Raw genomic sequence first — 23,391 nt, forward strand, 5'->3', positions numbered from 1 at the left:
GCAGACTGGCCAGGGCGTCAGCTTGCCCGATGGCAAGTGGGCCCCTGATGAAGTGGGCCCTCTATATCAAATAAAAATGCAATAAAGAAACAAACACAGACAACTGTTTTAGTAATAAAAAGGAATAAGAAAAAAAAGAGAACAGGACACAAATAAGCAGTGCATAAAAAGGAATGAAGCAGGGGAGGTAGTGGAAGGATGTGGAATAGGAGGGCCCGGGTCGGGCATAATTAAGGAAATTCCATGTTTTCCGCAAGAGTGTGTGAATTTAAAGATAAAGTTACAATTCGTGATTTGAGATGGTCGGCAACTTCAAAGGATATCAAGCAGTAGTCTTGGTTCAGCCGGTACATCGGTCCGGGGCCCGGAGAGCCAAGAAGGGGCCCGTGAATCTCTGAAGGGCCCTTAAAAGTTATAATTAATTAGATAAATAAATATCCAACTTCTTTCCTGAGATTTGTATTCTAACTTAATATAATATAATTTAAAAAAAAAGAGCATTACCAATTAAAAATGCAATAAACAAACAAATAATCACTCAGTGTATGAAGGAACGAAGCAGTGTTAAACGGATGTGAAAAGGAGTGGGGGGGGGGGGGGGGGGGGGGGGGGCTGGTTCACCCGGGTCGGACATAATTGGAAATCCACGTTTTCAGCAAGAGTGTGCGAATTTAAAGATAAAGTTACAGTTCGTGATTTGGGATGTTAGGCAACTTGAAAGGATATCAAGCAGTACATAGGGTCGTGAGGTCACCGAAAAGAAGAAGCGGTACCTTTGGCCATGAATCATGAGGTCAAAGATATTGAAGTGATCAGCCATGATCGGTAAACTCAAAGGGTTGCGACTTGTAACACTACACTGGTATCAAACTGGACATGTTAACTTTGGTCATGGGACCATTCTTAATGTCTTACTATAGTCGGACCAAACTTCTAAGTTTCAACAGTTGTCTCAGTTGCTTGCTGGTGTGAACACTGGACAGTGGATTGTCTCCTCCTCTGAAGCTGCATAGGCCACAGTATTATTGACTAATGAACATAGCCTATTGAAGTGTAAGTAAGTTATTTTACATTTTTTATCAAGTAGGGGTTTATCTGGCGTTCCTTCAAGTTATTCTTGCAATCATCAATATTCATTTTTCCCAATGTGGGCTATTTTTAATTAAGTTTTATTTCAGGAATATTACCCCTACCAGCATGGAAAAGAAAAAGCATAAATCTGGGGCACTAAAACGCAAAGAACAAAAAGAAGCAGAAAGGAAGGAATCAGCCAAGCAATGCAGGCCTGTTACAGAGTTTATAATACCACAAGCACAATCCACATCAATATCCAGTTCTGCAACAAATAATCAAGAAGCAAGAAACAATGCTCATGGTGATGATGCAATGACATGCGAGTTACAAGAACAGAGAAGAGCTACTTTGAATGTAGAGACAAATACAAGTGCATCCATTACTAATCAACCCAGGCCCAATATTTCTTCTGGCTTCCTTGTTCCGGTATCTGTGCCTGTAGTTGCAACATCTGAACGCATAGCTTCAACTAGTGACAGGGAATCAGATATTCCTTCAAGCATAAATGACTTGGTTTCTGAAGCACATCCTGTAAATGAACCTACGCAAGAAAATGAAAGATCAATTACTGGAATCTTCCAATATCCATCACGAGCAAAGCTAAAACAGTTTTTTGCTGAACATCCACTTCAGCCACTTGATGATCTGTCATTTGATGCTCGTTTAAAAGGAAAGAAGAAGTATTGAAGCAGAGAAGTATTGTCATGAGGATTATAGGCACTTCCTTTTCGGGGTCACAGAAATGAATCGGCCTACACTCTAGATAATGAGGTTCTGAATCATGGCAATTTTTTAGCTACAGTGCTAAAATATGACCCCATTATGGCAGCTCACGTTTCTGCAGTGCAAAACAAGTCTAAACAAAGAATCAAACGATTAGAGCAACAGGAGAGGCTCAAAGTAAAGACCGTGGTGGACTTGTTACATACCTGAGTAAAACAACTATAAACATGTTAATCAAAATTATGAAGAATATGATGCAAGAAAGAATTAGTCATGAAGTTTCTCAAGCAAAATATTATTCTATTCAGGTTGATTCAACAGAAGATAATTCATCCATCGATCAGTTTAGCATTATTATTCGGTATGTGCTTAAAGGTATTATCTGTGAGCGACTACTTTCAGTTGTGCCAGGTAATGATGGTACAGGACAGGGACTTTTTGATCTATTGATTCAAACATTACAGCACCTTAAAATTGACCCCAAAAATGTTTATCTGATAGCACAGATGACGCTGCATGGTTTACAAAGTACAATTGCTGATGTGGCTGATCAACATGTTCATATATGGTGCTATGCCCATGTCCTGAATTTGGTGATAACTGAAACAACAAAATGTTGTGTGCCTGCAGTTTCTTTTTTCAATTTGCTCCAGAATATAGCAACTTTTGTGAAAGCATCAGTCAAGAGAATGGCTGTATGGATAGAAGTTGTAGGAAAACATCTAGGACAAGAAAAAATGAAATGATTAAAGCTAATTGGTGAGACCAGATGGTCAGGAAAATTCAATGCAGCAACAACTATATTTTGATGATGCCGCTGCCAGTACTTTCGTAAATCTATTGACATGGTTATCAATGATACAAGATTCAGAAAAGTTTGATGCAAAAACAAAACATGAAGCAAATGTTTTACTTCAAAGTCTTCTAAAGTTTGAAACCATATATTTTTTTTTTTTTAATTTAGATTACCCAATTATTTTTTCCAATTAAGGGGCAATTTAGCGTGGCCAATCCACTTACTCTGCACATTTTTTTGGGTTGTGGGGGCGAAACCCATGCAGACACGGGGAGAATGTGCAAACACCACACGGACAGTGACCCAGAGCCGGGATCGAACCTGGGACCTCAGCGCCGTGAGGCGGTTGTGCTAACCACTAGGCCACCGTGCTGCCCTAGTTTGAAACCATATTGACAGCATTTACTTACTTGTATATATTTGAAACAATAACCCCATTATCAAGTTACCTACAGACAAGTGGTTTAGATATGTTTACGGCATGGAGTTTGGTAGATTCAGCTACAACAAAGTTGAAGGAACAGACAAGAACATTTGATAATGTTCACAGCAAAGCTTTGGAATTTGTAAATAAATGTAATGACAGGATTTCACAGATGAATATGGATGAAAATCAAACATTGGAAATTGATGCGTTGGAAACAGCATTGCCAGTTAAGAGGCAGAGGAAGAAGAAAAGAATGGCAGATGAGCTTATTGATGATGAAAGAAATTCCTCAGATTCTCTAGCTGATTTTCGAGTAAATGTGTTTAACCTAATAATGGATCGCATTGTCCAGTCACTAGAATCATGCTTTGTACAACACAAACAGTTGTATAAAGATTAGTCCTGCTTGGACCCAGCAAAGTTTAAAACTATTGCAGAGAAGGGCCTTGAAGATGAAGCATTGGAAGGTATTATTAAGCTGTTTCCACAAATTAGCAAAGAGCAAGTAATATTGGAATTGTTTTCTTTTGCTTCAAACTTTGATGTATTAAAGCTATTGCTTAATGATGGTGAGAATATGGATTCCAGTTGCAACAATTGTAAAATTTGCAGCACTTGCCCATCGTGTGTACTAAAAATTCTGGCTCCAACAGACTTCATGACAAGGCATATGATAATCTTTATGAACTTTATAAAGTCATCTGCACACTATCAGTTACTCAAGTCCAATGTGAGAGGACATTTTCAAAGTTAAAGATCATAAAGACAAGGTTAAGAAATTCACTGTCTGAGGAGAATTATAACATCCTGTATTTACATTTGGTATCTACTGCCAGTAGTATGTACAGTACATGTACACTGTAATTATTAAGAAAGACATATTTTTTTCCTCAAAAATTTTAATTGTACCCTTTTTCCATTTGTATTTTTTGAAAATTTTATTTATTCGTTATGAAAATTAAATGATAGCATTGTAGTTGTAGGTGGGCCCCCTTTGTCTCCTGGCAACCAATATTTTTAGACCCAGTCCACCACTGTTAACAACCCTGTTCTAACTGAAGCTGCCCATCAGGAAATTGGTGGTGGGGGAGGAGTGGGGAGGGGATGGGCGGGGCAGATATATCGCTGGTTTCATACTCTGCCCATTCCCAATCTCCACTTAAAGTCAATATCTCAGCTGACGTAAAGCAACATACCCGGCCCATTCGGTGAATCGTTCCTCAATTGTGTAAGCACGATATTCCACTGCATCCGGTTTTAACACAGGAGATTAATCATTTCATTTGAGCTGATTTCGGAGAATGCATTTGTCTATTTGGCATTTTTTCTTCTTCACTTTTCCCATCTTTTCCACTTTTCTCTCACCATTAATTTCCTTCTCACCAGCTTCCTTGTTCTCTATCTCTGTGTTGTTTATCTCTGACTTGCACTTGTCCTTCTCTGCCCTACTCACTTTCTCTGTTCCCTTTACAAGCTCCCACTTTCTGCTTGCGCTTTCAATTCCTCCAGCTTTGGTTGATGGGGCGGTGGAGGGCTTGGGACGGTGTGATTGTAGAATAACCTGAGAAATGGGGCAGGTTTGGCTCAAACACTCCTTTTACACCCTACCTGATTTTACCACCGTCCCGCAACCCATTGATTGCAAGGCAGCGGCACGGTGCATGGTGGTTAGCACTGCTGCCTCCCAGTGCCAGGGTCCCGGGTTCAATTCCAGTGTTGGGTGACTGTGTCGAATTTGCACCTTCTCCCCGTGCCTGCGTGGGTTTTCTCCAGGTACTCCAGTTTCCTCCCACAGTCCAAAGATGTGCGGGTTAGGTGGATTGGTGATGCTAAATTGTCCCTTTGTGGCCAGGGATGTACAGGTTAGATTCCGGGGATAGGGTGGGGTAATGGGCCGAGGTAGGATGCTCTTTCAGAGGGTCAATGCAGACCCGATGGGCCAAATGGGCTCCTTCTGCACTGCAGGAATTCTCTGGTTCGATTCTATTCTGTAGGATGTACCATCCTAACCAGCCCTGTTTCCGGCGGGAAAGGTGGGCGAACATTTCCCTCCTCTCAATCTCTCTGTGCTTTCTCTCCTCCTCTGTCTCTGTTCCTGTTTGTCACAGTCTCTCCTCCATCCTGTTTCTGTCAGAATGGATTGTAGAGCGATACGGCAAGACTGAGGCAGTTCTGTCCATCAAACCCATGCTAGTTCTTTATCAGAACCATTCGAGTCGTCCCGTTATCCTCCTGCTTCACTATGGCCCCGTAAATTCCTCCCTCCTCCGTCCCCAAACTCCATTTGAAAGTTACCTATTAAATCTACCCCTGCTCCCGTCCTTTCAGACAGCAACTTTATCTGCCCAATGCAAGCTGGCCACCAATGCCTGTCTGTACCTGAGCGCTTGTAGCGTGCCTGTGTAGAATCCGATGATGGCATTTACAGGAGATACAATGCCAGTTGTGTCTTTAAGCTGCTCACATAGTTTCTGAGTGGCCGGCAATTGGTTGACGGGGGTGGTGGTAGAATTTGGGGGGTGGGTTCAGCCTCCAAGTCGTCTCAGGAGATCGGGATTCCGTGCTCGGTGGGCAACGCAGGGGTTGGACTGCTTCACCGACCCCAGTTTTCACATTTTGATTTAATGTTGTTAAGTTTCCGTTCTTTGTTCCTTTTGTTCTCTTTGTTCCTTTTGGGCTGTGCTCCATTTGTCATTGAGGAGCGGCCCCTTGTAATTTATCCCTCAGTTAATTTCTGTTCTTCTAATTAGTTGATTCACCCGAAAATACATCAGGAGACTGGATTGAGGAGGCAGGGAGGGAAGAGGGGCTCCTCTTCCGGGAGAATTCCGGAATTCTGTTACCGGCTCTGTGGCTCATTCCCTGTGATGGACCTGGATTAATGGGAAGAGGCTCAGGAGCAGGAGAGTCAGAAACTCCAGGAAGGCCCCAATTGGGAATGTTGTAAGGAGACTGCTTCCACTTTAGTCAAAGGTGTGAACCTGATGCTGCCAGCACTGTAATATTTACAGTTCCAGGTATGTGATGGCTGCACATGCCCCCTGCTGAACATCGACTGCTGGAAAGATGGCAGCCACGATTATAACAAGGCGCGCAGCATTTGCAGCAACTCGGGCAGTGCATTCCAAATTGTAACTCACTATGGGAAAGATAGGATACTGCATATCACCTTAAATCTGTGCTCTCTGGTTACAAACTCTCACTCTCACATTCTCATTTTCTTTCTCACTTCCTTTCCCACTTTGTCTCTCTCTCTCTCCAACTTCCACTTTCTGTCACGTGGGGTGAATTGCTTTTATTGGCCGACGTCAGGCGAGTAGTAGCAAACGGGCTGCCCATTTGACACCCTGCCCAACACTCTTGCCCACTGTGGGAGGAAGATCTGGGCAAGTGTGTGAAGGAGGCGGGCGCATCGTTATTAATTTCTTCTCGCCTTGCCGTTCAAATATACAATCCATCCCAACTTCCGTACGCAGCCCCTCCCCATATTATCACTCACGCTCTCAATTTCTCACAATCTCCCTCTCTCTCTCCAACTCGAGTTTTTTCTCTCTATTCCTGTGGAATGCCAATCAGCCGATTCAGATCTTAAGACCTCTTATCAGAAATTGAACAGACAGCAGCACAATCGATCTTGGCTTTTGGCATTGATAATGGCAGTGAGGCTATCTCTGCAGTTTGCACTCGTTCAATTAAATGTGGAGATCTGAAAATTACTGTTCAAGTTAGCCTGTTCATCCAGAGGCAACAACAGTGAATCAGCAAGAGAGCCAGCTTTAAGATACATCTATGTACCGTACCACTTACCCACAGGTACCAGACAAAACACACCAGAAAAAAAAACAAAGCTTGTGCATTCAGATATAAATGAATTTGTAATGCCATGACAAGCTGCAATTTGAGCCAAATACCCTCCCTGGCACTATAGATTTAATTTTACAAGTGTGGAATTACATTCCATCCAAATGTAGTTCTTGATGGAAATTTTTTTAAAAACTTTTTCCTTCTAATATAACTCTCTTACTGCCATGTTTTCAGTGCTTCTGTCTCTCCCTGTGCCTGCCGCCTCCACCCAGTTCTGTCCAAGCGACCAGAAATCAGGCAGCATTAAAGTCAATTTACTCTTTTATTTTTAGAAATATTCTGGGCAGTTGGTTGTCCAATTGAGGAAATAAGCTTATTGTTTGGGCTGCAAATTCAAGGCACCGGCAACAATTCCTTGAAGCATTTCAATTTAATTAACAAAGTTGGGCAGACAGAAGCATTGGAAGGGAAGAAGCCACACATCCCTCGAAGTTGTTGGGCCTTTCTTTTAAATCGTGGTTCTTTCGTCCCATAGCCCCATCTACCCAACTCGGTTCCATATCCATTAATGCTCTCAGCCATCAAAAGTCTCAACCATCAAAGTCAAGGTTGATCTAGGTGTTGAAAAGCGCAGGAGACAAGTTGAGATCAAGCAGAAAAGGAAATGATTACTTATTGCTGAGTTTGGTTTGAACGGAGGTACATTATCAGAGTTAAGGTAAAAGAGAGGGATCTAGGGGATTCAACAAGAAGCAGGCCGTGGTGAAAGGGCTAGAGTCGGAAACAGTGCAGTGGATGGTGGAACTCATCAGGGAGGACGCAGCGAGGAGATTGCGCCTGGTAAGGGAAGATTGAGTGAGACAGAAATGTCATTGTGGATGCAACAGTATTGGTATGAGCTGAAATGAAACCAGCGTACACTCATTAGGGAGTGAATGAGGAGACCAAAATAGACACACACTCAAATACAAATCAGTACTACATTGGTTTTGTAGAAATGCTCTTACAGTACACACTCATAACACAAGGATATCTTACCCCTGGAGGAATGACTGAGCTCGATACAGCGATGACTCGGACCGGCAGCTTGCCCGAGTCTCAGGTTAACAAGTAACAGCAGCACCTGATTTCCACTTTTGACCTCTGAGAGGATGAGGTTGGAGGGTGCGTTTCTCTAACATGGGTTTGAATTTACTGCAAGAAGATTTGACTGGTGCAAAACAAACCGAGGGGAGGGACTCTTTGAGCCAGAAAAAAGAACATTCATGCATTTCAGCATCACTTAAAGGGACTGTACCCAAGTTAATAGCTTTAGCCAGAAGCACAGAAGTAATTTATTCAGTCCCTTTAAATGCTGTACAGGCAGTGTCGATGTCAATGATTGGAACTTTGAGTGTCTTCAGGCTTGGTTTACTGGCCAGTCTTCTACTTCACATTCATTGGATTAAAGACTACATGCCAAATCATTCAGAGATTTTTTTTCAGTTGTTCTAATTTAATCAGGGCGTGCTGGTGCTTCTTGCCGCTTAGGGCTGTCCATGAGAAGGACCACCTCCGTCTGTTAACTATGGAGTTTGCTGTTCCTGATGGGCTGGATTCATTTTGGAATATGTTACGCCAGGAATTCACCTGACCTTCTCTGGACCAAGGCAGGGGGAAAGGTTCCAACAGGGTGTAGCGTGATACGGTGGTTACCCTGATCAACCGCAGGTCAGGTGAAAATAACTCCCTCCTCCCACCGCACTCTAACAGCGTCCATGTCATTTTGAGAATGGCATATCCCAAAATGCACACCTGTACCCCAACTGTGTATTTACTGCAGATTCCTCACAGTTGTGTTCAGTCGTATCCCTCAACGCAGAACCACATTTCCACTGCCTTTTTCAATTGCAGTCGTACTTTCTAAAGATCGATGACATGGACGTGGTTACCCGTGACTGTAGCACCAGTGGGCGGAATTCTGAAAGGCAGCAACGTGATCAATAACCAGGGAGTTTGGGAATAATATTGACCCCTGCCCATTGATAACTTTGTGTGCATTGGTTTGCTTTGCAGGTTTGTTTTGAGTTACCTGCATTGGGTTTTGACTAGAACTTGTTTGTTGTTGCAAAAATGTAACTTATTTATAAAGTATCTGCAAGAACTTAACAAACATTTTAAAATGACCATCACACAAAGTGAAATAATATTCAGATTCCCTACATCCATCATGTTGCTCTCTGTTTGATGTGCTTCAATACAGTCAAAGAAATGTTACCGTCATTTCCGTGGTAATTCCGTGGGCAGCACGGTAGCATTGTGGATAGCACAATTGCTTCACAGCTCCAGGGTCCCAGGTTCGATTCCGGCTTGGGTCACTGTCTGTGCGGAGTCTGCACATCCTCCCCGTGTGTGCGTGGGTTTCCTCCGGGTGCTCCGGATTCCTCCCACAGTCCAAAGATGTGCAGGTTAGGTGGACTGGCCATGATAAATTGCCCTTAGTGACCAAAATTTCCCTTAGTGTTGGGTGGGGTTACTGGGTTATGGGGATAGGGTGGAGGTGTTGACCTTGGGTAGGGTGCTCTTTCCAATGGCCTCCTTCTGCACTGTAAATTCTATGATAATCAATGATTTCAAAATGGTTATTACCAATGGAGCCATGGTATTTAAATGGTCTACCTAGATCAAGTTGTGTTCTGAGGTGCTTCAATACAATAAGGATACATGCCATGCTCACTGCAAACATTCAATATGAGTCGGACAGCCCAAGGGAATTCTATACACTCCACTCCCCTCCCCTCAGTCCACTGTGGCTGAAAGGTCTTATACAGCGACCTTGCCCCATCGTGTCTCTGCAGCGATGCCCCAAGCTTTGGTGTGTCCCTTAAACACCTTTTTAAAATATCTTTTATTCTCCTCCATTTTCACATTTTCTCCCAAATTTACACCCACCAACAAGAATCAGTTACAAGCACGTCAATCCCCATGTCAATAACAACGATCCCATCCTCCCACCAAACCCCAAACATTAGCCCGCATGTTCACACAAACAAATGACAAAAAGGATTTAGGGATCACCCATAGTCGCCATTAACACACACAACCCCTCTCCCCCACCCTCCCACGCCCCGAACTAATATTCAATGTTATCCAGTTCTTGAAAGTGCATAATGAATAATGCCCATGAATTGTAAAACCCCTCCATCCTTCCCCTCAGTTCAAACTTAACCTTCTCAAGAGTCAAGAATTCCAACAGGTCCTCCCGCCACACCAGGGCACAGGGTGGAGAGGGTGCTCTCCAACCTATCAGGATCCGCGTTCGGGCGATCAACGAGGCGAAGGCTACAACATCCGCCTCCGTGCCCGTTTCCAACTCTGGCTGGTCCGACACCCCGAATATGGCCTCCTGGGGGCCCGGGTCCAGTTTCACGTGCACCACTTTCGAAATTACCCTAAAAACCTCTTTCCAGTAATCCTCTAGCTTTGGACAGGACCAAAACACATGAACGTGATTTAGCGCCCCCCCCCTCCCCCCCGCAATGTTCACACACATCTTCTACTCCTTCAAAGAATCGGCTCATCCTCACCCTCGTGAGGTGTGCTCTATATACCACCTTCAGCTGTATCAGCCCCAATCCCGCGCACGAGGAGGAGGCATTCACTCTCCGGAGCACCTCACACCAGAACCTCTCCTCCCTATCCTCTCCCAACTCTTCCTGCCACTTTGCTTTGATCCCTTCCAGTGGTGCCTTCTCCTCTTCCAAAATAGCTCCGTAAACCGCTGACACTATCCCCTTCTCCAGTCCGCCTGTCGTCAGCACCTCCTCCAGCAATGTGGAGGCTGGCTCCACTGGGAAGCTCTGTATCTGCTTTCTGGCAACATCTCGAACCTGCATGTATCGAAACATTTCCCCCTTCTCCTGCCCATACTTTGCTTCCAGCTTCTTCAATCCTGCAAACCGACCCTGAGAAACAAATCTTTTAGTGTCTTAATCCCCTTCTCCTCCCATTTCCGAAAATTTCCATCTCACTTCCCTGGCTCAAATCTGTGATTCCCCCAAATCGGCATTTCCCTTGACCCTGCCTCCAACCTGAAGTGTTGCCGAAACTGTCTCCAAATTTTCAATGAAGCTATTACTACCGGACTCCCTGAGTATTTCCCCGGGGCCATCGGGAGCGGTGCTGTTGCGAGTGCTTTCAGCCCCGACCCCCTGCACAAACTCTCCTCCATTCTGACCCACAGGGAATCAAACCCCCTGACCCAGCTCTGTACCTTCTCCACATTCACTGCCCAGTAGTAATACATCAGGTTCGGAAGACCCAAACCCCCTGCCTGCCTTCCCCTCTGTAGCAGCACCTTTGTAACTCTGGCCACCTTCCCTCCCCAAACGATCCTTCCCTCAATCTCTCTGAAAAAAGCCTTTGGCAGGAAAATCGGTAGGCATTGAAAAATAAACAGAAATCACGGCAACACGTTCATTTTAACTGTCTGTTCCCGACCCGCCAGTGACAGAGGAAGACCATGCCACCTTGCCCACTCTCCCCACCAAACTAGTGATGTTGTACCTCCACCGGCAGGTACCTAAAGTGAGTCCTTGCCCTACGGAATGGCAGCCCCCCCACACCCCTGCCCTCACCCCCGGCCGAGACACCACAAAATACTCACCCTTATCTCGATTTAGTTTGTACCCTGAGAAAGACCCGAACAGTCGAAGGAGCTCCAATATTCCCCCTATCGATACACTCGGTTCCGACACGTATAACAACAAGTCATCGGCATATAAGGACACCCTATGCTCTACCTCACGGCCCGCACTATTCCTTTCCATACCCCCGAACTTCTTAATGTGATGGCCAACGGCTCAATCGTGAGTGCAAACAGCAGGGGGTGGGGGGGTGGTCATAGGACATCCCTGCCTAGTCCGTGTCTCTTGGATTCTACCAGTGTGATGAACAGTATTAATAACTGCTGTAAATGGTACCTGACCTTTAATACCTTGCCTCTTTAAGATGCTTGGAACCCTGGGGGACTCCGCCTCTGGCTACGCCCCCAGGAAACGGTATATAAGAACATAAGAAGTAGGGGCAGGAGTAGGCCATCTGGCCCCTCGAGCCTGCTCCGCCATTCAATGAGATCATGGCTGATCTTTTGTGGACTCAGCTCCACTTTCCGGCCCGAACACCATAACCCTTAATCCCTTTATTCTTCAAATAGGATAAGGCTCCATGTGGTGAGCATACTTCTCTCGGATGCTGTTCAGTTCTCTGTAGATTAAAGCCATTTGATTACCAACCTCGCTCTCGCATCATAATTGAGGGTGTCTCAATTTAATATACAGACACATCAAGATGGACAGAGCTCTAAAACCGGAGAAACTCAACCTGGACGCCAGGTCGCCGCAAGCCCCGGAAATTTTAAAATATTGGCTCCGGTGTTTCGAGGACTATCTGGACTCCTCAACGACTGATGTCGACAGCACTCGCAAGCTGCGCTTACTACATTTCCGGGTGGGCCACCGACTCTCCGCCGTGATCGAGAACACTACGACCTACGATGCGGCGGTCGAAATACTGAAGAAACACTTCATAAAACCTACTAACGAGGTACACGCCAGACATTTGCTCTCAACCTGCAGCCAGCGTTCCAGGGAAATGCTGGACGAGTACGTACAAAGACTCACTGCGCTCGCGAAGAACTGCAACCACAAAGCAGTGACAGCAGAAGACCACAGGAACTTGCATATTCGCGACGCCCTTGTGTCCGGTAGCAAGTCCTGGTACAGCCGGCAGCGGCTCCTAGAAGGTGAGGCAAAGGATCTCCAGGGCACGGTAATGCTCGCCTCTTCTCTCGAAACCGCCCACCGTAACCTCCGTACGTACTCCGTGGACCTTGCGAACCCCTCTCGATCCCTCCAGACCCGGCAACGCTACAGGCCTGCGCCGCGCGGCGATCCGCTCATTCTGGGGGCTCCCCATGCTATTTCTGTGGGCAAGGCCAGCACCCATGTCAGCGTTGTTCGGCCCGCTCCGCGATCTGCAACGACTGCGGGAAGAAAGGGCTCTTCGCTAAAGTCTGCCTGGCTGGGCCCAAAAAAACGAAACCCTCACCAGGCCCAGAAATCAAGCTCCCGGTCTCACAGACCCTGCAACGTGGCCGCGCTGCGGCCGGGCAAGCCCACTTCCGACGCGTCATCAACCTCGTGCGAGTCATGGGAGCAGCCATCTTGGCGGTGCCATCTTTGAAACCCGACACGTTCGACCGGCGGCGGTGGCCATCTTGTGACTCCGGGCGGCCATTTTGTGAGTTCGACTCTGACTGCCCGCAACTAGGAGTGATCACACTCGATCAATCGCGGCCGAAACACCTGCGAAACCCAATGATGAAGGTGCGAATCAACGGCCACGACACTCCCTGCCTATTCGACTCCGGGAGCACGGAGAGCTTTATCCATCCAGACACGGTAAGACGCTGCTCCCTGTGCACCCACCCCGCCTCCCAAACTATTGCCCTCACCTCTGGGTCCCATTCGGTTCAAATCACAGGGCATTGTGTCGCTGACCTCGCAATTCAAGGCGCTGAATACACCCGTTTTAAACTTTACATCTTTCCTCAACTCTGCTGCTCGGTCTGGACTTTCAGTGCAGCCACCTGAACCTGACACTGAAGTTCGACGGACTCCTGCCCCCACTCACGGTATGCAGCCTGGCGACACTCAAAGTTGCGCTACCACCCTCTTCGCGAACCTCACTCCCGACCTTAAGCCTGTCGCCAACAGGAGTCACCGGTACAGTACCCAAGACATGACTTTTATCAAGTCAGAGGTTCAGCGGCTACTAAAAGAGGGGGTCATAGAGGCCAGCAACAGCCCTTGGAGGGCTCAAGTATTGGTAGTCCGCTCCGGGGAAAAGCAACGAATGGTAGTGGATTATAGCCAGACCATAAACTGCTTTACGCAACTCGATGCTGACCCACTTCCCCGCATAGCAGAAATGGTGACTCACATCGCCCAGTATCGGGTATTCTCCACGGTCGACCTAAAATCGGCCTATCATCAACTCCCTATCTGCCCAGAGGACCGCCCCTACACGGCATTTGAAGCAGCCGGTCGGCTGTTTCACGTCCTCAGGATCCCTTTTGGTGTCACAAACGGTGTCTCCGTTTTCCAGAAGGCGATGGATCAAATGGTGGACCAGTACGGCTTACGGGAGACCTTCCCGAACTTGGACAACGTCACCATCTGCGGCCATGACCAGCAGGACCACGACGCAAACCTGAGGAAGTTCCTCCAGACTGCCCGGGCCCTCAACCTCACGTACAACAAAGAGAAATGCATGTTTCACACAACCCGGCTAGCCATCCTTGGCTACGTCGTGGACAATGGGGTCCTAGGCCCAGACCCCAACCGCATGCGTCACCTTAAGGAACTTCCCCTTCCCTGTAGCCTCAAGGCACTCAAACGGTACTTGGAGCTTTTCTCCTATTACACCCAGTGGGTCCCCAGATATGGGGACAAAGCCCGGCCACTCATTAAGACCACGTTTCTTCCCCTGATGGCTGAGGCCCAGTCGGCTTTCAGCCGTATCAAGGCAGACATCATCAATGCCGCCATGCATGCGGTGGACGAAGCCAGTCCCTTCCAAGTAGAAAGCGACGCATCAGACGTCGCCCTGGCTGCTACCCTCAACCAGGCGACCAGACCAGTAGCGTTCTTCTTCCGAACCCTCAACGCCTCGGAAATCCGGCACTCTGCAGTCGAGAAGTAGGCACAAGCCATAATGGAGGCCGTGCGACACTGGAGGCACTACCTAGCCGGTAGGAGCTTCACCCTCGTCACCGACCAAGCGTTCGATAACGCACAACGGGGCAAAGTAAAGAATGACAAATTTCTGAGGTGGACAATAGAGCTCTCCACCTATACATACAATATTAAATATCGCCCGGGGAAGCTCAACAAGTCCCCAGATGCCCTGTCCCGTGGCACGTGCGCCAACGCGCAATTGGACCACCTGAGATCCATCCACGATGACCTCTGCCACCCGGGGGTCACCCGGCTTGCCCACTTCATCAAGTCCCGCAACCTACCCTACTCCACAGGGGAGGTTAAGGCCATGGCTAAGGCATGCCAGATCTGTGCGGAATGCAAACCGCAATTCTATCGACCAGCCAAGGCCCACCTGATAAAGGCCTCTGGGCCCTTTGAGCGACTGTGTGGACTTCAAAGGGCCCCTCCCGTCCACCAACCGCAACATCTATTTCCTCACCGTCATCGATGAGTTCTCCCGCTTCCCTTTTGCTGTCCCCTGCCCCGATATGACCTCGGCCTCCGTGATCAAGGCACTGCGCAGCATCTTCACACTGTTTGGTTTCCCCGCTTATATCCACAGCGACCGGGGTACATCGTTCATGAGCGATGAGCTGCGTCGGTACCTGCTCAGCAAGGGCATCGCCTCGAGCAGGACGACGAGCTATAACCCGTGAGGAAATGGGCAAGTGGAGAGGGAGAATGCGACAGTTTGGAATGCTGTCCTGCTAGCCCTATGGTCAAGGAGTCTCCCTATCGCCCGCTGGCAGGAGGTCCTACCCGATGCCCTGCACTCCATTAGGTCGCTCCTCTGTACGGCCACGAACGAGACCCCTCACAATCGTTTGTTTGTCTACCCCAGGAAGTCCATCTCTGGGGTCTCGCTTCCACCCTGGCTGACGACTCCGGGTCCAGTCCTACTCTGGAGACATGCGAGGAGCCATAAAACGATCCAATAGTTGAGAGGGTCCACCTGCTGCACGCAAACCCTCAATACGCCTCCGTCGAGCATCCCGATGGCAGGCAGGATACGGTCTCCCTGTGAGACCTGGCACCCGCTGGCTCTCCCACCGACCCCACCGACCCCGACGTTTTCCCGCACCGATCGCCAACTTCGATAGCGCCCCCCCCCCATAGCACCCCTTGCCCCCCAGTCGGCGACGGCACCGATCACCCTAACCACCCCTGATACCGCCCCCCCCTCCAAGACGGGCAAAGGCTCAGTCAACCGTGCTCCCGAATAAACCACCATCGGAACCGACCGCATCCACGGCGCCACCACCGGAGCAGCGAAAGTCAGCACGGACAATCAGACCACCACAAAGACTGAACTTATAATTCCACTTTACCCCCGACGGACTATGTGTTATTTTTTTAAACAGGGGGTGAATGTGATGAACAGTATTAATAACTGCTGTAAGCGGTACCTGACCTTTAATACCTTGCCCCTTTTTAAGATGCTTGGAACCCTGGGGGACTCCGCCTCTGGCTACGCCCCCAGGAAACGGTATATAGGATAAGGCTCCATGTGGTGAGCACACGTCTCTCGGATGCTGTTCAGTTCTCTGTAGATTAAAGCTATTTGATTACCGACCTTGCTCTCGCATCGTAATTGAGGGTGCCTCAACCAGACTGTTTGCAAACACTGCATACCCCCCTCCCATTTGACCCTGAGCCGGGTTTTCCACTCCATCACGGGGACCAACCATCCTGGATTTTGCCAGACTGTCCTGTAACTAAAGCGATCATCCCGCGGGATTGTACGTTGTCGTGATGCTGTTTGATCCCATATTGTAACCTTTTAAATCCATGTGTGCATGTGATATGTATCTGTGTGTTCGTGCTTGTCTTGGCTGGCCGACTGACAGGTTCCACCCCCGCCCCCCCCCCCCCCCCCCCCTTCAGAGGTTCACCGAAACACTGCTGTCCTTGTCTTTACTCACAGCAGCCCCTCTGCTCACTGATCTAGTTTGGCCCCTACACGGTTTAGCAATATCCTGATGTTTACATTTCAGCCCTTGTTTCCCTCCAAGGCTTTGCCCCTTCCCAATCTCTGTCATCTTACCCGGCCCCCATGAACTCCATGGTCCTCGGACTCGGGCCTCCTCCTGCATACCACGACGTATTGTTGTCCCACTGGTGGGAGGCCATTTTTCAACTGGGTCGGCCCTAAGCTTAGAATTGCGGTCCAGAACAGATCTCCACCTCTACCCCATTCTCCTTTCAGGTCCCCCTTGAAACCTACCTCCTTGACCAAACCCTTTGTCTGCCCACTTAATGCCCTAAAATCGGCATCTTCGCCTCTTGTTCGATAGATCACTTTGGGATATTTTCTGAGGTGAAAGGTGCTTTACGGATGTACAACTTGATGTTGGGCGGGATTCTTCCGGTCCCCCAGCTGCGTGTTTCTTGATGGCTTGCCGTTCGCTGGCGGTGGGGTTTTCTATTCCCATGTCTTGTCAGTGGGATTTCCGATCGAAGGGATCCCATGCCGACGGGATCATTGAATCCTCTGGCAGTTGTTTTTCATTTGCAACGCCAACAAAGAGCCAGCAACAAAGAACCTTACTGACACCTGGTGGCTAGGGGTGGCGCTGCAGCCCTCTTTGGCTCAGACTGCAATTTAGTCAATGGCAACCATTGCCACTCTCCGTTTTCTCTTCCATTGTGTTGTTATTTAATCCCCCCGTTCCTCTAACCTACCCTGATCTTCCTTTCTATTCTCCCCTCCACCGACCCCTCTTTCTGAACATCGGTTCCGAAGAAGGATCATATCGGACTCGAAACGTTAACTCTTTCTCCCTCTCTCCACAGAGGCTGTCTGACCTGCTGGTTTTCCCCAGCACTTTCTGTGTTTACTTCAGCCCTCCAGCAACTGCTGGGGATCAGAAGGGGGAGTACAATGGGGACTGATTCGCTGCAGCTTTCACATTCACTGGCAGTTGCCTCTCTCGACCCCCCACACTGGCTGTAAACAGTCAGACTGCTTGTGTCCGACATCCAAAGCTGTTTGAGCCACAGTCACAGGATACAGGGTGGGCCAGTTAGATCTGAGATGAGGAGAAACGTCTTCACTTAGCGGTTGGTGAACCTGTGGAGACAAAGTCACTGAATATATTTAAGAAATAAATAGATTCTTAGAATGTAAAGATGTAAAGGGGTAGGGCAGAGAATGCCGGAGTGCTGCATTCAGAAAGAGGACCAGCCATGATTATGCAGAATGGCGGAGTAGGCCCGAAGGCCTACTCCTGCTCCTAATTAGTATTTGATGGAACCATCAATTCACTAGACACGTGCTTTAAGATATGAACAGTGGTTTTAATCTACTTACAACAGAGCCAGCCTGTTTCGCGTTGAACTCTCGATGAACTGAACGACTGGCTCTGAGCATTGGTATTTATACAGCAGTCCAGGGGGAGTTGTGGGCGGAGCCAAGGGTAGAGCCCTGTACAAACTCCTAAGCATTCCCAGCGCTACTCCCCTAGTGGTCGAGCAACGCAACTGCGCTTACAAATGCATGGTCTCATGTATATACAATACAGTGTGAATTACGGAGTTACATTCACCACATTCACCCCCTACAAAAAAATCAAGTGAGTCTGTCTGGTGGTCGGACTGTCCGCTGCGATCTACGGAGCACCGGGGTTGCAGCCTCTTGCGGTGGCTGGACGGGTGTTGTGGGTTGGGGTGCGATGGCGGACTCCAGGGAAGATCTCGTCCGAGCTCCATACCCGTCTGGTTCGACTGGGGACTGAGGGCGCTGGGGGTTAGCCGGTGCGGGTGCGCAGAACAGGTGGAGCGAGCTAGTGGGCTCAGTGGGCTCGGGAGTGCGAGGGGGCGGTTGGGTTGCGCGGAACCGATGCAGCGAGCTAGTGGGCTCGGGAGCCCGAGGGGGCGGCAGGATGGGGTGTAAGGTGAGGGGTGCATCTGTAGTGATAGAGGGGATGCTGGACCCGGCGGGTGCAAGGTCCCGGAGGGATACGGTGTCCTGACAGCCGTCGGGGAACTCGACGAAGGCGTACTGGGGGTTGGAGTGAAGCAGGTGCACCTTCTCAACAAGGGGGTCGGTTTTGTGCGCCTTGACGTGCTTCCTCAGGAGTACAGGGCCCAGTGTCTTCAGCCATGCGGGAAGTGAGACCCCCATGGTAGTGCCCCTGGAAAAAATGCAGAGCCTCTCGTGAGGGGTCTGATTGGTCGCTGTGCATAAGAGGGACCTAATAGCGTGGAGCGCGTCTCGGAGGACTTCCTGCCAATGGGAGACTTGGAGATTCCTGGACCGGAGGGTCAGTAGGACGGTCTTCCAGACCGTCGCATTCTCCCTCTCCACCTACCCGTTCCCCTTGGGGTTGTAGCTGGTAGTCCTGCTCGAGGCGATGCCCTTGTCGAGCAGGTACTGACGCAGCTCGTTGGTCATGAAGGACACACCCCGGTCGCTGTGCACGTAGCTGGGAAAACCAAACAGGGTGAAGATACTATGCAGGGCCCTAATGACTGTGTGGGAGGTCATGTCGGGGCACGGAATAGCAAACGGGAAGCGGGAGAACTCATCTATGATGTTCCTGTTAGTTGAGGGGAGTGGCCCTTTGAAATCGATCGTGAGGTGTTCAAAGGGCCTAGAAGCCTTGACCAGGTGGGCCCTGTCTGGTCTAAGAAAGTGCGGTTTGCACTCCGCGCAGATCGGGCAGTCTCTGGTGACGGCTTTTACCTCCTCAGTGGAGAAAGGTAGATTTCGGGCTTTGATGAAGTGGGCGAGCCGGGTGACCCCCGGGTGACAGAGGTCGTTGTGGATGATTTTCAGGCGGTCGATCTGCGCGCTGGCGCACGTCTCGCGGGATAGGGCTTCTGGGGGCTCGTTGAGCTTCCCAGGTCGATACTTAATATCGTAGCTATAGGTTGAGAGTTTGATCCTCCACCGCAGGATTTTATCGTTTTTAATCTTGCCCCTTTGCGAGTTGTCAAACATGAAGGCAACCGATCTTTGGTCGGTGTTGAGGGTGAACCTCCTACCTGCGAGGTAGTGCCTCCAGTGACGAACAGCCTCCACAATGGCTTGTGCTTCTTTTTCGACTGCCGAGTGTCGGAGTTCCGAAGCGGAGAGGGTACGGGAGAAGAATGCGACTGGCCTCCCTGCCTGATTTAAAGTGGCTGCTAGAGCTACCTCTGAGGCGTCGCTCTCAACCTGAAAGGGGGTGGATTCATCCACCGCCCGCATGGCCGCTTTGGGGATGTCCTCCTTGATGCAGTTGAAGGACTGGCGCGCCTCAGCTGACAGGGGAAATAGTGTGGCCTTAAAGAATGGGCGGGCTTTGTCCGCATACTGAGGGACCCACTGGGCGTAATACGAAAAGAATCCCAAGCACCGTTTGAGGGCCTTGGGACAATGAGGGAGAGGGAGTTCTAAGAGGGGGCGCATACGGTTCGGGACGGGATCCAGGACTCCGTTTTCCACGACATAGCCGAGGATGGCTAGTCTGGTTGTGCGGAAAACGCGTTTCTCCTTGTTATAGGTGAGGTTTAGTTTCTGAGCCGTCTGGAGAAAACGGAAGAGGTTGGCGTCGTGGTCCTGCTGGTCATAGCCCCAGATGGTAACGTTATCCAAGTACGGGAACGTGGCCCGCAGCCCGTACTGGTCCACCATTCGGTCCATTGCTCGTTGGAACACCAAAACCCCATTAGTGACGCCGAAGGGGACCCGGAGGAAATGGAAGAGGTGGCCATTGGCCTCGAATGCCGTGTAATGGCGGTCCTCCGGGCGGATTGGGAGCTGGTAGTATGCAGACTTCAGATCCACCGTGGAAAAAATCCGATACTGGGCGATCTGGTTAACCATGTCTGCAATCCTGGGGAGTGGGTACGTGTCGAGGAGCGTAAACCTATTAATGGTCTGACTATAGTCTACAACTATGCGGAATTTTTCCCCGGTCTTGACGACCACGACCTGAGCTCTCCAGGGGCTGTTGCTGGCCTCTATGATGCCCTCACTGAGGAGCCTTCGGACCTCCGACTGGATGAACACCCTATCCTGCAAGGTGTACCGCCTGCTGTGAGTGGCTACGGGTATACAATCCGGGGTGAAGTTGGCAAAGAGAGGAGGGGGGGGGGAGATTCGCAATGTGGCTAGGCTGCAGATAGTGAGTGGGGGTAGGGGTCCGCCGAAACTGAGGGTGAGACTCTTAAGATTACACTGGAAATCAAGGCTTAATAAGAGTGGGGTGCAGAGTTCGGGCAGGACGTAGATCTGGAATTTGGCATAGCTAGCGCCTTGGATTGTGAGCATCTCGGCGGTGCGCCCTTGGATCTGGACAGAGTGGGAGCCCGAAGCGAGGGATATAGTTTGCCGCGCGGGGAAAACGGGGAGCGAACAGCGTCTTACCAGTTCTGGATGTATGAAGGTCTCAGTGCTCCCGGAGTCGAAAAGGCACGGTGTACTGTACCCGTTAATTTGGACCGTTGCCAATCGAGTTTCTCAGATGCTTCGGGCGCGATTGGTCCAGAGTGACTGCGCTGAGTTGCGGGTTGTCGGTGGCTCGGTCAGCTGTGTTTGAGTGGCCCCGTGATGACTGCCCTCTGATTTCGTAGTCGTCGAGGTGAGTTTCAGAGTTTGAAGGGGATGGATCCCAAGATGGCCGCCCCCATGAGTCGCACATGGCCGGCCGCATGGAGGAGGATTGCCAAGATAGCTGCCTCCATGAGTCGCACATGGCCGGCCGCATGGAGGTGGATTGCCAAGATGGCCGCCCCCATGTCGGGTGGGGGCGGAGTCGGCATACAGGCTGCAGGGGCCTGCGGGCCTGTGAATTCAGGGAACGAGTGCTTTGAGCCATGGGAGGGTTAGAGGCTGGGGTTTTCGTCGCCAGACACACTCTGGCATAGTGTCCTTTTCGCCCGCAGCTGCTGAAGGTCACATTGCGGGCCGGGCAGTGCTGCCGCGAGTGCTGATTCTGTCCACAAAAGTGGTAGGCTGGGGCAGCATTGTGGCTGGGCAGCCGTGTGGCGCAGGCCAGGGGGAGTCGCTGGTCGGGGGCCCATGACGGGGTCGCGGGGTCCGCGGGGAATGAGGTGAGGCTGCGGAAGGAGACCTCCATAGTGGTAGCAAGTTCAACAGATTTAGGGCCCCCTTTTCCAGCAGTCGCTGGTGCACGTAATTTGACCTAAGGCCCGCAACAAAGGCATCGCGTACAGCAAGTTCTCTGTGTTCTGCCGCGGTAACCGCCTGGTAATTACAGTCACTAGATAAAGTTTTAAGCTCTCTCAGGAATTCTGCGAGCGATTCTGTAGGCCGCTGGCGGCGAGTAGTAAACACGTGTCGCGCATAGACCTCATTTACAGGCCTTACATACATTTTGTCGAGTAGCGCTAGGGCTTCAGTATACGAACCGGCGCAGTTTAGTTGAGTAGAGATTCTGTGGCTCACCCTCGCATGCTGTAGGCTCAGTTTCTGCTCCTCTGTTGTTTCGGCTGTGCTTGCTTCCGCCAGGTAGGCTTTAAAACACCGCAGCCAATGAGAAAAAATGTATTTTGCCTCTGCATCCTGTGGGTCGAGTCCCATCGCTCAGGCTTGAGGGCTGATTCCATGATTGATCTTGACTGTTTCTTAAGTAGATTAAATTGATGGAACCATCAATTCACTAGACACATGTTTTAAGATATGAACAGTGGTTTTAATCTACTTACAACAGAGCCAGCCTGTTCCGCGTTGAACTCTCGATGAACTGAATGACTGGCTCTGAGCATTGGTATTTATACAGCAGTCCAGGGGGAGGAATTGTGGGCGGAGGCAAGGGTGGAGCCCTGTACAAACTCCTAAGCGTTCCCAGCGCAACTGCGCTTACAAATGCATGGTCTCATGTATATATAATACAGTGTGAATTACGGAGTTACATTCACCACACTATTGTTTTCAACTTCCATGACGAACTGCGTTCCCTCGCCGCCGATTCCGCTCGCTGCCTTGGTTACTGTCAGGTTGGGCCAGACTGCCTGCAGCCTGGGCGTGCTGCCTCACCCCCAAGCTCAGCTTCTGATGACGTGCCCTCTCCATCACCATCTCCATTCATTGCCCACTTCCCCACCTCTGTTTCCACCTGACGCCATCCCCACCTCAGCTCACTTGCTGATGAAACCATCATCCAACCCTCTATTCCCTGGAGACTTGACTCTTCCACTGCTGTCCTGACCCACCCCCCACATTCAGCACATCTGAAAGCGTTGTGTCCCCCCCCCCCGTTGTAGACGGAGGCAAAGACTCCATGAGAATCTAGGCTGACAGGGTATAACTCACTTTATTCCACACTGGTCACAATAATCACTCCTCTCCAATCCCTGCAGGGTCCCCAAACTGCTTCCAGGTCCGTCCTGGTGCGAGTGAGTGGGAGAGGTGTTTTCTCTCTGTCTCTCTCTCTCCTGAACCGTGTGCTGTCTGTCCTTTTCCAGTGGATTGTGCTGCTTGCAGGGTGCCTCCCCACCAACGTGGGGCAGTTGCTGGAACCAGGAGAAGGGGGGCGGGTGGTGGAGAGCTTGCACTGGCTTGAGTGCTGGCGGCTTTGTCTTGTACTTAGTTGTTTGTTGGGTTTCTTCTGGTTGCTCTGTATTTTTTTTCCCTCTCTCTGCCATGCCCCGTGTTTTTGGCTTGAGAGGTGGTGTTTTTTTTTTGATGTCTTGTAAATGCTTGTAGCACGTTACTGATTTCCATGACTATTTGTTTTGAGCACGTTTCTGATTCTTTTATATTATTGAGTTGTCAATAAACTTACAATATTTGTAGGCGGAAAAGTGGAGGCAATGCA

The sequence above is a fragment of the Scyliorhinus canicula genome, chromosome 13 (genome assembly GCF_902713615.1).
Source record: "Scyliorhinus canicula chromosome 13, sScyCan1.1, whole genome shotgun sequence".
Lineage (NCBI taxonomy): Eukaryota > Metazoa > Chordata > Chondrichthyes > Carcharhiniformes > Scyliorhinidae > Scyliorhinus > Scyliorhinus canicula.